Genomic DNA, 15,882 nt, shown 5'->3' on the forward strand with positions numbered 1-15,882 from the left:
GCAGCACTTCATTAGGCTAATTCTCCATGGCAATTTCAAAATGTCAAACTTTGAAGAGTCAGCCTGCCGTGTAGCCACAGGCGCATTGAAGTGCCTGCGGCTGCATGGCATGGCAGCACATCGAAGTTGCCACCAGGGAGAATTAGCCGAATGAAGTGCTGCATACGTAATCTCATATGTAATACATTAGCCTAATGTAGCTGCATATTACTACATTAGTAATCTCCCATCAGCCTGATTGCCATGCCCCCTTTGAAGAAGGGGGCAACTGTAGGCGTAGCCCCATGTTAAATATGATGAAGGTTCTAATTTCATTTTTCACTTTCGTTACCATCATGGGTCACTGCTGAAGGGAATTGTTCTCACCAAATCTGAGGTTAAAATCTAACCTCCCAAGTTTGATAGAATACTGTACACCTGATTGGCATGTGAAAACTTTGTATGATGTGATTTCTCTCTCAGCCCCTCTCCCCAGTAAAGTAAAGCATAACTGTGTTCTGGTTTCCTGTTCACTTAAGGTCTGATCTGAAATCCATGGTTATAGAAAAGGCTCCCACCAACTTCAGTTGATCTGGTCCACTGACAACAATCTTCCACTGAATTAGTCCGTGTAACCCTGTGTGCAGCTTCAATGAATGGTGCTGGGAAGACCAAGACTACAACAGGATTCAAAAAAGAAATAGATAAGTTAATGGAGGATAGGTCCATCAGTTGCTATTAACTAGGATGGGTAGTGATGCAAACCATGCTCTGAAGTGTCCCTACCCTCTATTTGATAGAGTGGGTGACAGGGAATGGATCACTTAGCAATTGCACATTCATTTCATTCTCTCTGAAGCACCTGGCATCAGTCACTGTTGGAAGAGAGGATGCTGGGCTAGATGTACCATTGGTCTAACCCAGGATGGCCATTCTTATGAGTTCACTGTAGCTATGTGTGAGTGGGCCTCTGTGTGTGCAAATCTCATTGCAGGATCTGATCTGAACCTAGCACAGTCATAAAATTCTAGCTGAATTGAATTTCAATTAAAGGAATCGTGTGACGAATGAGCTTGCCATAAAAAATTCAACTTTTTTTCTGAAGAAGCCAATACTGATAGAATAATTTATCCATCCAATACTAAAGCTGTTTGAATAATAATAATAGTTTGATAAACTATTTAGGAAAATTGCTCAAAATTTAGCAGGGGGTCAATGGTTTGAGTAGCTCTACCACGCAAATGAGCTCGTTAATAAAACCAATGAAATAAAAATGAACATGTGCAAACACTCCTTCATATCTAAATTGTACATTGTATTTGCTTGCGTTTGTGCAGGTACAGCACTCCACTTTGACAGGCGGCACTTCATATTCATTTTCAATATCCCAGTGTTGCGTCTCAGGTTTTAACTGAGATTCAAAGTTCAACTGTGCTAAGCAACATACAAATACACAGTGAGAGACAGTTCCTGCACCAAAGAGGTTACGGTCTACGTAGATAAGACAAGCAAGGGTTGGAATGTGGTAAGAGGCAGAAGAACTGAAACTAGAACTTTCTTGAGGAACATAGTAATTCCCTGTCTATTGAACAATAGGCTGTGGCCACACTGCCCTTTTCTTTTGGAAGGGGAATGTAAATTATGGCTGTTTGAAAATGCAAATGAGTGCTGATATGACTACTCAGTGCCTCATTTGCATAATGGCAGCCACCCGGCCGGTTGAAAGTGTTGATTTTGAAAAAAGAAACTGTGTAGCCAGGGCCCGTTCAAAAGGGTGTCCTGATTTCGAAAATCACCCTTCTTCCCAAAGTGGGGCACCCTTTCAAAGGAATCCTGGCTACACAGCTGTTTTTATTTTGAAATCAGCACTTTTGATGAGCTGAGTGGCAGTCATTACGCAAACAAGGCACTGCATATTTATATCAACACCTCATTTACATTTTCGAAAGGCCATAATTTACATGCCCCTTTCGAAAGGGAGGGGTAGTGTGGCCACAACCATCGTGTTTTTTTTCTTCTCCTTACTATTTCTGGAGTGCTTTGTGCTTCGTGCTGCAGGAGAAAACAGTCCTTATGTTTCTCTGAGTGTGGGGATGATAACTATATCTGACTGTTGCCTGAGGAGGTGGCATAAGACAGGGGAACTCTTCTTGAAGCCTTCCTTTTGAGGTTCCCCATCACTCAACCAAGGCTCAGCCATGTTAAAGCTTCCCTATATCCCTTGCCATTCAGCATTTAAGTTCTGGTTTATCGTTTGAGTAACTTTTCTGAAGGTGTCATTAGAGATTTACTATGGCAGTTAATACTTAATATTTTAACAAGATTATTTTAAAGCTTTACAATCAGCTGTGAATTTTTTTGCAATTTCACATGAAAGTGTGTTTCCATGTATACTAGGTTATGCATTGCCTCTGCCTTGTTCATTGGTTTATGCAATTTGTGCTTTAGCTTAAAGTTCTTATTCAGTTTGTACTCAGGCAAAACTAAAGCTTTATCCAAGAAATGAGTAAGAACCCCCAACCTAAGCTTTTTTTTGTCTGATCACACTAACACTTTCTGCAGGCATAGTGATGTTAGGCAAAAGAGACATATGCCAACAAAAATCCTAATGTAGCCAGTATTAATAAAGGGGAAAAGGTTCCTTGGTTTGTACTTCTTGTTTTATTTGGGAAATTTGATATGACATTACAACAGTGAAAGAGTTCTTTTGCCAACATATCCATAAGGAGAGTTGCTCATATAGGTCCTATAGGTATAACTTTTAGTGGCTTCCGTTTCCTGAGTGCAAATAGCAGTGTGCTAATGTTTCAGGCAGCATTAGCTGAAGTAAACATGTTGCAATAAATCAGTATGGAATACACTGCATTCTTATTCCCAAGTGTGAATGTTTTGATGTTTTTCTTTGCTTTTATTTTTCACAAATTACAATTCTAGATTTACATGGGCTACTGACAGAGTTGACAGAATTTTTCAGCAAGGAAGGTTTTTCATAGGAAAATGTTGATTAGTTAAAAATGAAATCATTTTGAGGAAAAGGGTCACTTCTGACAAATTTCTCTACTTAATATTTTTGTTCAAAATTACCCATGTTTTGTTCTGATATTTTTGCAATAAAAAATTCTAGGTTTAGATGAAAAGTTGCTTAAAAATGTAAGCTAAGTAGAATAAAAAAGATAAGTTGTTAAAACTGAAATGCATCAAGTAATTGCAAATGTTTCAAAAAAAGTCTCAATTTTTTTAATTTCTGAAATTGCTCCAGATTTCAAACTTGTGTGATATTCAGGTTAAACCTGAATTCTCAAAATTAAAATTTAAAATTTTGCTGGGATGGGGAAACCATTTCTCACCCAGCTCTAGCTACTGAATCTAATGCCAGTATTTCTTTGGGTTTAATGATGTATCCCAAATGATTGCCTCATTACTAAATTCTGCAACAGGGGAAGACTACTTAATCTGAGAATTAAGGAGAACTGGGCTTTGTTGGCTTATCCAGCCCCATTTATCCCCATTGGGGCCAAGGACTGCACAAGAACTTAACCATTTCTTAGATCTGAAGCTGCAGTTTAGATAGATAATGGGAGATTTCCTCTAGCATAGAGGAAACGTGATGCACTGCAAATCCAGCATATCTATTTTTATGCCACCTATTCTTAGTGTCATGACAAGAAGGATATCTGAGACAGGAACAACTGCCCTCTCAATCATAGAAGCACCATTTCTGCTGTCCAGCCTTATGTTCTTGCACCAGCAATACTCAAGCCTGGTGATCTGACTCTGAAGGTTTAATACCGTCTGTGTGATTATAGAGTTAAACTGGAAACCATGAAACACAAGTCTGAATTTGTCAACAGTAGATATGTGCTTTGCTAAATTACATCCAATAGATGCATAAGACACAACAGCATCTTCATCTGTAAATAAATAGTCAGGGGTACCATAACATTTAGCACATATCCTGAGTCACACAGCAGAAGGGGGAGAGCATTTATGTCCTTTAATTCCCACTGTAATAGTGCTTTAGTCTCATTTGCTTGTGCAACACAAGACAAGCTGGGTTATGTTTGATTTTCAGACTAAAGAAGAAGAAAAGGAGATTTTTTTACCCCTTTTGTTTTGTCTGAACACTAACAGCTTGCTCTCGTGAGGGAGAACGTCACTGGCACCAGACACATAAATCCCTCTGACTTTGACTACAGAACAACTATCTGCTGTCCACAGGTGACACACTCTCACTAATGGTTGTGCTGCTGACCAGTTTGAGAGTATTACATTGAATGAGGAGTCTGAGGAACCCAGTGGCAAGTCTTCCTATATGCTTCAGGTACTTGTAGGCAGGCTGGTGAGAGTACAGCTGGGAAATGCAAATATGGCAAATAGAAAATATGGCTTCCCTAACGTTACCACAAGATTAGCCTAAGGTTCTTTCCAGAGTTATTTCTTTCTGTACTTTCTTTCATCTTTACTTCCATCACTCAATGTTCAGGCCATTCACTCGGCATGCAGCCTATTCCCATCATAGCATTGACAAACTGCAGCCAGTACCCATTACTAGATTAATTACTTTTGGGCTGCAGGCTCGCTTTCAGAACTGTGCATCAATTGCTGTGCAGTCCTGAGCATGCATCTTGAGAAAAGAGCTGGTGTATCTTGAAGTTCATTCACCAGTAGAAGCATCTCTTGGTGCCCATCTACAAGGACTGGTTCTATTTAGGTCTCGTTCCCCCTTTCCTCATGCTACAGGAACTATATATTTTAAGGCCAAAAGGGATCAATGTGAACATCTAGTCTGACCTCCTGCACATTGCAGATCACAGAACCTTATCCACCCATTCCTGTCACAGACCCCAACCTCTGGCTGGGTTACTAAAGTCTGCAAATAATGGTTTAAAGACTTCAAGTGACAGAGAATCCACCATTTACATTGTTTTAAACATGCAAGTGACCATGCCCTGTGATGCAGAAGAAGGCAATCCCCTCCTCTGCTCCCCACCCCATTCCCCAATTCTCTGTCCAACCCAGGGAAAAATTCCTTTTCAACTGCAAATATAACAATCAGCTAGATTCCAAGCATGTGGGCTAGACACCTGGGAAAGAATTCTCTGTGGTAACTCATCCCTCCCTATCTATCGTCCCATGAGCAGCTGTAGGAGATTTCCTACCATGCCGTTGTAGGAATCTGTGACTGGTGGAACACTCATTGCTTTATCCCTTCCATAAAATTAAATTCAGTCTTAAAACCAGGTAGGATTTTTGTCCCTGCTCCTCTCCTGCTTCTGTTGGAAGCCTGTTCAAAAGCTTCATTCCTCCAATGGTTAGGAACCTAATTTAATCTAATTTAAAGCCTCAACTTGTTGATGGCCAGTTAATATCCATTTGCTCTTGTGCTCACATTGGCTCTTAACTAAATAATTCCTCTCCCTCCCTGGTATTTCTCCCTCTGGTGCATTTATAGAGAGCAATCAGGAATGCAAGTGTAGACAGAGCCAATGTGTTCCTTCTTCATGATTCAGACCAGACAAGTCTTCCCTTTGGGTAACAAAGTCACTCTGGACCAGCTGTCCATTCAGAATCACCAACTCTATTGTGCCACTTCAGTGGCTGGCAGGTGAGTCCTACCTTCTATACTGCATTCTGGCTCAGGAACCCTATAGCAAGCAAGATCTGCACTGTCTCACCCTTTGCTGTTGTTTCCCTGGACTTCTTCCTAAAGAGTGCTGCTAGGTCTCCTTTCCCCACAACTCTGGCAGTGAGCTTTTTCTAGGGCTAGAAACTCATGGTTTGTTCTCCTCCATGGTGTCCCACATCCTGTTTTCACCCCTTCCAGAGAATGACTGCAGGTTTTCTTCCTGCACCCTCTTTCTGTTGCAAACTTCTAGGCTTTATAATTCACTGTGATTCAGCTGTGCTTTTTGTTCAGTTTTTGAGCACCTCCAGATGCAGCTCAGTAGCCTTATTAGCCCCTCATGCCCCTATTAACCCATTGAAGTCCTATATGACATACACAGGCCATCATGGGAAATACAGAAAAAAGACCTCAAATAGCTGAGATAAGTCAGTGAATTGGGGCATCAATAACTTGTTATTTCTGGGTTTATCCAAATGAATCTTCAGAACCATATGCTGAACCCTGTAAAATGTTTCATGCTGTTCCCTAGTTACTGTGTTTTGATTTATTCCTGACTTCCTTATCTTGACTGTTAATATCTAATCATATGTCAGACATTGATTAAAAATACAAATAATACTTTTTGTAAGTTTTCCTTCCACTATTATGATTGTCTTATTTGTAAAGTTTTCCACACTTCGGCATTTAATACTTTTTTAACTTCCTGAACTTATTCTACTGTTTCACTCCCTTTCTGCAGCATTGTGCAGTTCCATATTTTAATAGCACTCCACCTACTTTATGCCATTTTTAATGTCAGCTTTTTTATTTAGTAAGTATTAATAGAAGTTTTGTTATGCCCTGATTTTAGCTTGTTAAGAAAAATGGCTTTACTACAGGGTATCTTTAAATATATTTTCACTTTAACTCTTCAAGATGAGGTTACGTCTAATACACTGGAGGAGAACAATGCTGGTTACAATCAGTTTTGAAGTAAATTGTCACTAACTCAATTTAAAAGCCATGTTCTAAAATCAGGTGAATTGTGTTTAAACACCGTTTCATCATATTTATGCCCAGTGCTTTTTTTCTAGGAAAAAGGGTGCCAGAACTCTGCCCACCCCCCCGCACCACATAAACCCGGTATCTCCATGGCCCCAACCCACTGCCATACTTAAACCGCACCCCCCAGCCTCAACCCACTGCAGCCCTAACCCCGCGGTCCCAAACCAACGCCAGGCTTTAACCCCACAATCTGCCCCTGCCCTTCCAACCTGCCACCAGGCTTTAAACCCTCCACCTGAGGGAGGCCCCAACTTGCCTTAGCCTTAACCCCCCACCACCATGGCCTCAGCCCACTGTCAAACTTTAAGCCCCCAACTCCCCACCAGCCTTTAACCCCTGCCCCCCACAGCCAGGTTTTAACCCTTCCAACCCCCACCATGGCCCCAACCCACCGCAGCCTTTAAATCCTCCCCAACCCAGGATTCACTTGCCTGTCAAAAGGGGCTCCGTGTGCTCATGCTCCTTCTCCAGCTGCCATGTTCCCTTCCACATGGCTGCATGGTTCCCCCCAGCTCTCCGGCTCCACCTCATGCAGCATGGCAGGGGCAGCTCCCTGACCTGCCATGCTGAAAGAGAAGGGATCAATTTAATGTGTGTAATGGCTCGAGCTGGATGTTAACCAATTTAAACTGAGGCCTGTTCATTCAATGGCAGGCAGGGAGCTGGAGGCAGAGCATCAGGAGCAGCAATTGGCTGCTTAAAGAGTCACGTACAGCTCAGAGCTGCTCAGCCACCTTTTAAAAATGGTGACCCTGGGAAAAAAGGTGGTGGAACACAGTTTTGCTGCTCTGTGCTGGAAAAAATGCCCTGTTTGTGCTCAGTGTGTACTGCCCAGGAAACTGGATGGTTAAGAGTATTAGTAGGGACATACTATTGGGTGAACTGCCCCTTTAAGGGGGTTAGCACTCAGCCTTACCTGTACCAGGTGTAGCCCAACTTTGCAGTTGGAAGAAATGAGTACAGGAGGCATGTGATAGCAGGAACATGTGACAGAGCCAGACCTGCTGGAAGATATAAGGGCAGCCTATGCTCACTCAGAGAGTTTTATAAGAGTGAAAGCTGTTCCACACAGTGATTTCCTTTTCCCTGCTATGTAGAGGGTCAGGAAAGTGTGAGCCTGCAGGGAGTTGAAGCCAAGCAGGAACACGGGGGTGAGGGCAAGCCTGCTATGAGAAAAGCCTCAGAAGGGATAGGATTGCAAACCCTATTACAAGGATTGTGAACCAATTAAGATTTGTGTTGTTTTGAACTTTATGTTAAGGAACCAGGCTCAGAAACAAGAAGAGTTGATTCACTGGAACAAGAAGGGGAAAGTGAGCCTGTTGCAGATCCTGAAGCTAGGCTTGCTAAGACCTGCTACAGTGCCATTTGGGGTATGTCTACATAGCAAAGTTATTTCGAAATAACAGCAAACTTATTTCAAAATGACTTTGCGTCAACACAACCTCTATTTTGAAATAATTTTAAAATAGCAGTTGGCTTATTTCAAAATAGATAAACTCATTCCACAAGGAAAAGTGCCTATTTTTAAAACGCAGTTTGAAATAGGGGCTGTTCGGATAGGCTACATCTACACTACAGAGATCTTTTGAAATAAGCCCTTCCGGAAGATGTCTTCCGAAAGAATATCTTTGGAATAAGAGCATCCACACACAAAAAGGTGGCTCAAAAGAGTGATCTGCTCTTTCGAAAGAGAGTATCCACACAGCCCTCACTCTTTCAAAAGAATGAGCCAGGGATCGAAAAGTCAAGCCCCATGAGGGCTGCCCTTTTGAAAGAAGGGCCCTGCGGAGCATCTACATACATTTTCTTTTGAAAGAAGTTTTCAAAAGGGGGTGCTTTTCAAGAAATGGGAGTGAAAGAGCACTTTCAAAGGAGTGCTGTGTTCTTCCTATTTAATTTTGAAAGAACACTTTTTGGCCGTTTCTACACAGGCCACTTTCTTCGAAAGTGGCATGGTAATACACGGCCCGAAATATGCTAATGAGGTGCGGATGCAAATTCTCTGTGCCTCATTAGCATACGGTCAGGTGATTTGGAGTCCGGAAGACTGTTCTTCTGGACTCCAAAACACCATTTAGAAGCGTGGCCCCCAGGGGGGTCTTCTGGAAGGAATCCTTCTTCCAGAGGCCCCTTCTTTTGGGAAGATGGGGCCTCTGAAAGAAGGACTTCCTTCTGGAAGCTCCCCCGGGGCCATGCTTCTACACAGCATTTTGGAGTCAAGAAAAACGGTCTTTCGGACTCCAAATTACCTGACCGTATATTAATTAGGTGTGGAGAATTTGCATCCATGCCTCATTAGCATATTTAGGGCCGTGTATTACCATGCCACTTTTGAAGAAAGTGGCCTGTGTAGAAACGGCCTTTGTGTGTAGACTGTCCATGGGATCTTTTGAAAGAGCCCTCTTGTTTCAAAAATTCTTTCGAAAGAACTTGCTATTGTAGACACAGCCATAGAGAATAGAGCCTATTTTGAAATAAGCCGTAGTGTGTCCAATAGCTCTGTTTTGAAATAGGCTCTGTTGCAGATGCTGTATTTCAAAATAGCTGAGGGCTACTACAGAATGCATTTTGAGGGTAGCAATGTTGTTTCAAAATAGGCAATTCCAGAAAAATCTCTTCTGGCATAAGTTTTTTCAAAATAATACTGCTGGTTTAGACATAGCCTTGGAGACTCAGTTGAACAATTGGGGTGTAAATATGGTTTCTCTGTAATGAAGAGGATGCCTCCAACATAAAGTCAAAGAGAAGAAAGGGCAAAAAATGGGATGAGTTCATCACCAACTAGTCTTCACAAGGAACAAAACACTTATCCTAAATACAGGCATAATTTAAAACATAACTCCATAAGGACAACTTTAAGATTACTGTCCAAAGGGAAATTTATTATCTCTTTTTGCCTTCGCTGCTCATTCCCAAAGAAGTTCTGAATCATGAAGATCAACGTATATCAATATTAATTATGCATAGTGCCACAGCTTCTACTTATGAATTGGCTTATCCAGTCAGTTTAAGTTCCTGGAGATAAAATTTTAACCAAGTATGGTAATGAATAGCTTAAAATGGCTGGTAAATACATAGGACTACTTTTTATCCACATTCCTCCAAACAGTTTGCTAAGCAAACACTTCTAAGTTGGCGTTCTGAAAGTTAGAATATATATTTGAGTGGCCTGCTTGTCACAGTTGCTGAACACCCACAGCTATCTCTGGAAAAACAGGGTGGAACTATTTTCAGGATTATTTAATTTAATTTTATTTTTTACACAGTTAGTTTGTGGCAAGACTCAATCTCAATCTACCCTGCACCAGTCCCATTTCAACAAGTTCAAACTGCATTAACAAACGGCAAATGCAGAACTAGTTTGCAGCAGACTAGCCCGGGTATAATCAAACCTCAGCTTGCTGTAAACTAAATGGTTGCACAGACAACTCCTTAGTTTATAACTTTATGCTGGTGTAGATATTCTGACTTCATTGGCATTGCTCCTGATTCACAGAGGTGTAAATGACAGAAAGTCAGGCCTCAAAGTTAGTTTTATTAAATGAAAAAAAATTGCTTAATTAGGGATAGAAAGAGTATTCAGTTACACCTGCATATGTATTCTTAGCACAGTATGTTGTATAAACTCTTTCTTTGTTGTTGTTGTTTTTTCTATGCTTGTCTTCAACTCAACTCCTGAGTGCCCAACCCCAGTTTTTCCTCCTTTATATTTATCTTCTGCTTGCCCTACAGGACACTGCTGAATTAGAAACAGAATTATGCTATTTACTTGTATCGCCTGGGGGACTGAACTATCAACAACTCACTGCATTCAGAAATCTTTACAGCTGTGAGTCAGTGATGACCTTTTCTAAGATGGACTAAGGGCTCCAGCAGGGAACGAATTTGTCCTTGTATTGTGAACCAGACTTTTCTTCACTGTGATCCTTTGTGACATTTCTCACCAGGATTATGGTTTTATTTTGGACCTGCTGTGACAATATGATTTCATGTAACTCCAATAAAATACAATACTTGTATCTAATAATTATTATTTTCATCTTGTAATATATCTCCTGTGAAGTTTATACAAATTAAGTTAATTGTTTCCCATTACATTGAGCCAAAACCTTAGCTTCGTCATCCAGAATTGATAATAGTTTCACCTCAGCAAGAACTAACTAACAGCTGCATAAGGCACTGAGAATACAGGACATAATCTACTGTGAAAACTAATGCTAAAAATGATAATAACAATCCTTGCAATCTGGTTTGTTTGTATCTGTCTTTTTAAACATGTGTGCAGTCTCATCTGTGTTTGAGTTGAGCTCAGGTCAAAGTGGGTGTGGGTTGCAACAAGAAATTGCTTTAAATTCCCTGATCTTCTGTTCTGAAGCAAGCTTTGAGGCCATGTAAACCTGCTGGTAGGCATCCCTGAATTGGGCCTTCACTTATTTAGGGTCCTTAATGGATCCTATATCAATGGAGGACTGGTAGAGTAAAACATTACCCCAGTATGCCCCCTCTCTTCCCAATACATTCTGTACATGAGCTATAGTACCAGTATACCTTGGTAGGGGAATGCTGATGCCAGGGTAATTCATTATTGGGGAGTTAGAAACAGATTACAGCCACTTTTAAAACACTCAAAAGGCCTTAGAACACCAGAGACGGCTGCATAGTTATTTCCATTGATAATGAATTCCTTCCTCATATCAAGACTGTGACAGCACACTCACTTTTGTGTATCCCCATTGAAATTTACAGGCCTTTTTGTGAATCATAAAATCATAGGACCAGAAGAGCCCGAAACAGGTCATTCATCTTGTCCAATCACCTGATCTCAAGGCAGGATTAAGTAAGAACTAGACAGTCCCTGACAGATAGTTGCCTAATCTGCCGTTAAAAACTTCTAGAGATGGACATTCCACAACCTTCATAAGCAATTTGTTCCACTGACACATGGTAAGGGCTCCACTTCAGAGTTGCAAAGGAGAAGCTATTTGAGATAACATATTCTGTAGGTCCTGCAAAACCCAGGGACTGTGCTGTGTATTCTTCAGACTAATTTACTGGCTCGATATCTATTAATTCTTCACTATATGCAAACACATAGGCTATCTACACTAGAAGAATCTGTTGACAGAAGTGTCTGTCGGAGGAGATGTTCCAACAAAACTTTTGTCAACAGATCACATCTACACATAAAAGTGGATCGATCTTTTGATGCACTCTGTTGACAAAAGGGCCCTCAGAGCATCTACACGTTTTTTTCTTTTTGTTGACAGTTTCTGTTGACAAAATGCATTTTGCGTGTAGAGGCTCCATGAGTTTTGTCAACAAAATCATAGTTTTGTCGACAAAACTCTCTAATGTAGACATAGCCATAAAGTTTGCTTGTATCTGGGCCACTGAAATCAATGGTACTGCTCACAGAATCAGATATTTGTTCAACATGGGTTTACTGAAAGATGATAAAATCTAAGCCTGCACTAAATTAATGAACTCATCCTCTTGTACCTTAAACAGATATCGTCACTTTAAGAATGACATAGGAAATGAAATGAGAAACCTGGGAGATAGGCACTGGAGATAAGCTTTTTAAAAGAGCTGTGATTTAAAAAGCCTTTATAACACTGTCTATGGACAGGACTCTTAGGAGTAATTTGCTGATGCCACTATCTAATGCATTAAAGCCTGCCTTTATTCATGTTAATAGGTGACTGTACATGCAAAATAGATATTTCTATACATAGACAGATCTACTATTAGTAACTTGGCACATGGAAAAGTGACATTGGTACACCTCAAAGCTGGGTGTGAAAGCTTTGCAAGTACATTTCAAAATGTGACTCACATAGCTTATAGAACAAAATTTGTATTGACTTATTCTAGAAATGTCCAAACTTTATCCCGTTTCAAGTCATGCACTCATAAAAATGCAAAACTGCAAGTTTTGTAAGTTTACCCAACCCAAGATTGAATTGGTAACTGGCCAGTTACCTGACGGTTGGATCTAATTTACATAAGTGAGTAAATCATAGAAATCTTTATCAGTAATATAGAGGCATGGAGTGTGGAGATTACACTTTGCTTCACACAATTATCTCTCTTGATCTTAATGCCCAGGCCTCTGTTGCTTTCCTTCAGCTCTCTAAAGTTGAAAAGTATCTTTTTTTTCTAGCAAATGAAAGTCTTTTTTTTTTTTTGGAAGAGGGCTTCACAATTTGATTTAGAATGACTTATTCTCAGAGCATTTCTGTACTAATCACTCTACTGGAGCCTGTTGGTAAGAAATGAGAAAGAAGAAGCAGAAGATTTCTAGTCAACTATTGTTCAGGAAGTAAATTTTAACATTTGAACTATTTTCTTAATAACATGACAGTGAATTTATATATAGAAATAAAAACTAAAATCCACATAGACTGAATGACCATTTATAGCTTGAATGCCAAAGCTTAGACAGCCAGTCTGTAAGCTGCATCCTATATTGTCAACAAATCTTTCCAAATTTTCTTTATACAATAAGGTCTCAACATTCACCAGGGTTCTGTGTTGCAAACCCTCACAAATGTTGAATTTCATGAATGCCACTCCTACCTGGAGCCCTGGGGAAGCCAAGGCTGCCAGCGCTCCTCCCCAGGGCCCCCAGGAAGTGGTGGCTGCTGGCGCTCCATGCCTGGGGCCCTGGGGGAAGCTGCAGCTGCTGGCACTCCCTGCCCAGGGTCCCAGGGAAGTGGCAGCCACCAGCACTGCTGCCCAGAGCCCTGGGAAAGCGGCAGCTGCCAGCGCTCTCCACCCCAGATCACTGGCAAGTGGCCGCTCTTGGCCACTCGCGAATACTTGAATTTATGAACCATAGGTTGGCGAATGTTGAGACCCTACTGTATAGATTGCTGTAATATGCATGAGTGTAAAGTGCCATAATGTATACTAAAGGGCTGTTCATATTCAGCTGGTATAGAGTGCCACTTTAATGACGTTATATCCATAGTAATAGGAAAGACAGGTTACTATTAAAGAAGAAAAATCATATGTATTTCTGCAAGAATGTATAGTTTCCAGGCGTTCAGCTTCTTAAGAAAGGGTTACTATACTCACCTGCTTATCGGGTCTGACCCCTTCTGTACTGAGCTGCCACTAGTGATCATCAGTAGACAACTGAGAATATTAATGGGAACTTTCCAACCCATTCTGAATGTGACAATGATTTTTTTCCAGTGACAGCACAGTATGCTCAGAACAATTTGCAAATGTATTCCTAAACGGAGCAGCACATTTTCTTATCTGTCTCCACACAGGACAACATAAAGAATCAAAAGTGTTTGATTCCACTGAATTTGCAAATTAAAAGACAGAGCCTTGGGTAACAGACTTTAAAATACCAAAAGCTGATTGATTATTGGTGAAACGAGTTGGAGAAAGACACCTACTTTTAAGCTGTGTCTACATGTGAGCACCCTTTCAAAAGGTCAAAAATCAAAGTTCGGAGGTCCTATCCAAGGCGAAGGAGCTCTGGCAGGGCTATTACAAGGCCTGGGATGCGTCCAGGTGGTTGGGGGCAGCACCCACAAGCTGCACCTACTATAAAGAGCCCCACTGCCTCCTGCATCCCAAAGAGGCTGGACCACCAGTTGTCATGCTCGGTACAGCCAAATCTGAGACCAAGCCGGAGACAGCAATGGAGGGCGAGGAGCACCTGGGACCAGCAGCCAGCACCAGGTGTCAGCAGACTGCATACCAACTGGACCCCACCAGCAATGACGAGGGATCAAGCAAGGGGGCTGTCATGTCATGCCGTCTATTATGTGATTCCTCCTCTTCAGTTTTATGTCAAGTTAGCAAGTCATCAAATGAGCTATTTATATTATATTGGGTCTGAAGAGCTTGATATTGATATCCTTTCTAATAGCTTAAAATTGATAAGCAAAATAAATGAATACACAGCTAATATACATTGTGCAAGCAAGCTCTTAGAAGCTGGATACTCCATCTTTCTATACTATTTATTCTGAAAGACAAGATATTTGCATTCAAGTATGAAAGGCAGCATATTTTAGGAAAAGAACATTGGACTGGGAGACGGTGGACCTATGTTCTCTTCCCAGGTAGCCCACTGACCTGCTGGGTTCTTCCCTGTCTCTTTTCCTTTCTGTTCTATTCAGTGTACACACTTAAGTTGCATTAAAAAGAGATGGTTAGATGGTTTCAGCACAGTGCCAATATAATTCCTCGAATTCAGAGCACCAAAAACAAAAACCCAAAGCCCACAGCAGGGGTCTGCAACCTGCAGTTCCACAGCCACCTGCTGCTCTTTAAGGACTTCTTTGTGGCTCCCATGGCTATAATTGCAAAGTGAAAAAAAAAACCCTCTTGATTATTTTCAATAAATGGTGAGCATCTAAAAGCCCAACAATGAGCAACTCATATCTCAATGGCAAATTATATGCTTCCTCAAAATGTTGGATAACTCCCCTTTAATATGTTCAGTGCATTGTGGGGTATGATGCTGTATCTGAGTTTTGATCATGTTGCTAATAAAGTCTTGCTTATGGGAAAGAAAGCTTGAGGCATTCTTGCTGTGAAGGGCAACATGCATTTTTAGAAAAAAAAAATGAAATGAAATGTGAAGTAAAATTGGCATAATTAAAGTAGGTTTAAGAGTGAAAGTCAGGAAGACAGGGGTACAAACACACAGAAGTAAAGTGTGAGGAAATAGAAAATGTAAAAAGTTTGTGAATGTCTAGCAATAAATATGTATCACATTACAAATCACAGACCTTCTTTAGGGCCAGACGTTTTTGTTCTGTTCTGGTTTGGTTTTTTTGTTGCATTTATTCAGTACAGACTTACAGGGGAAAACTGAACAGTGGGGTGTATTGATGATTGTGCTGAAATTAGAAGCTAACTTTTCAAAAGTGAGGGTGGAGTCTAGTCCTGCATAAGTGCTAAGAGGCTTTGTAGCAAAACATGCAGTCAGGCTGAAAAAAGCCAGCTGAAAGTAAGGTGGCAAGAGTAGTGTTTTGTGGAACAGCTTGTTTTGTTTCTCTGTTTGGTGTGAGGTAGAGGTCAACAACCAAATTAGCCAGAAGAACCATTTCTTTGTTAATTTGGTAAAAAAATCAATAATTCAAGAGCTGCAAATACAAGACAATCCTTAATAAATAAAGTCAGACTATACTATACTATACTATACTATTTCATGCAAAAGAGGCAGAAGACAAGTAATCAAGATGAAATCACGGAATGGG

The sequence above is a fragment of the Carettochelys insculpta genome, chromosome 4 (genome assembly GCF_033958435.1).
Source record: "Carettochelys insculpta isolate YL-2023 chromosome 4, ASM3395843v1, whole genome shotgun sequence".
In the NCBI taxonomy this organism is placed as follows: domain Eukaryota; kingdom Metazoa; phylum Chordata; order Testudines; family Carettochelyidae; genus Carettochelys; species Carettochelys insculpta.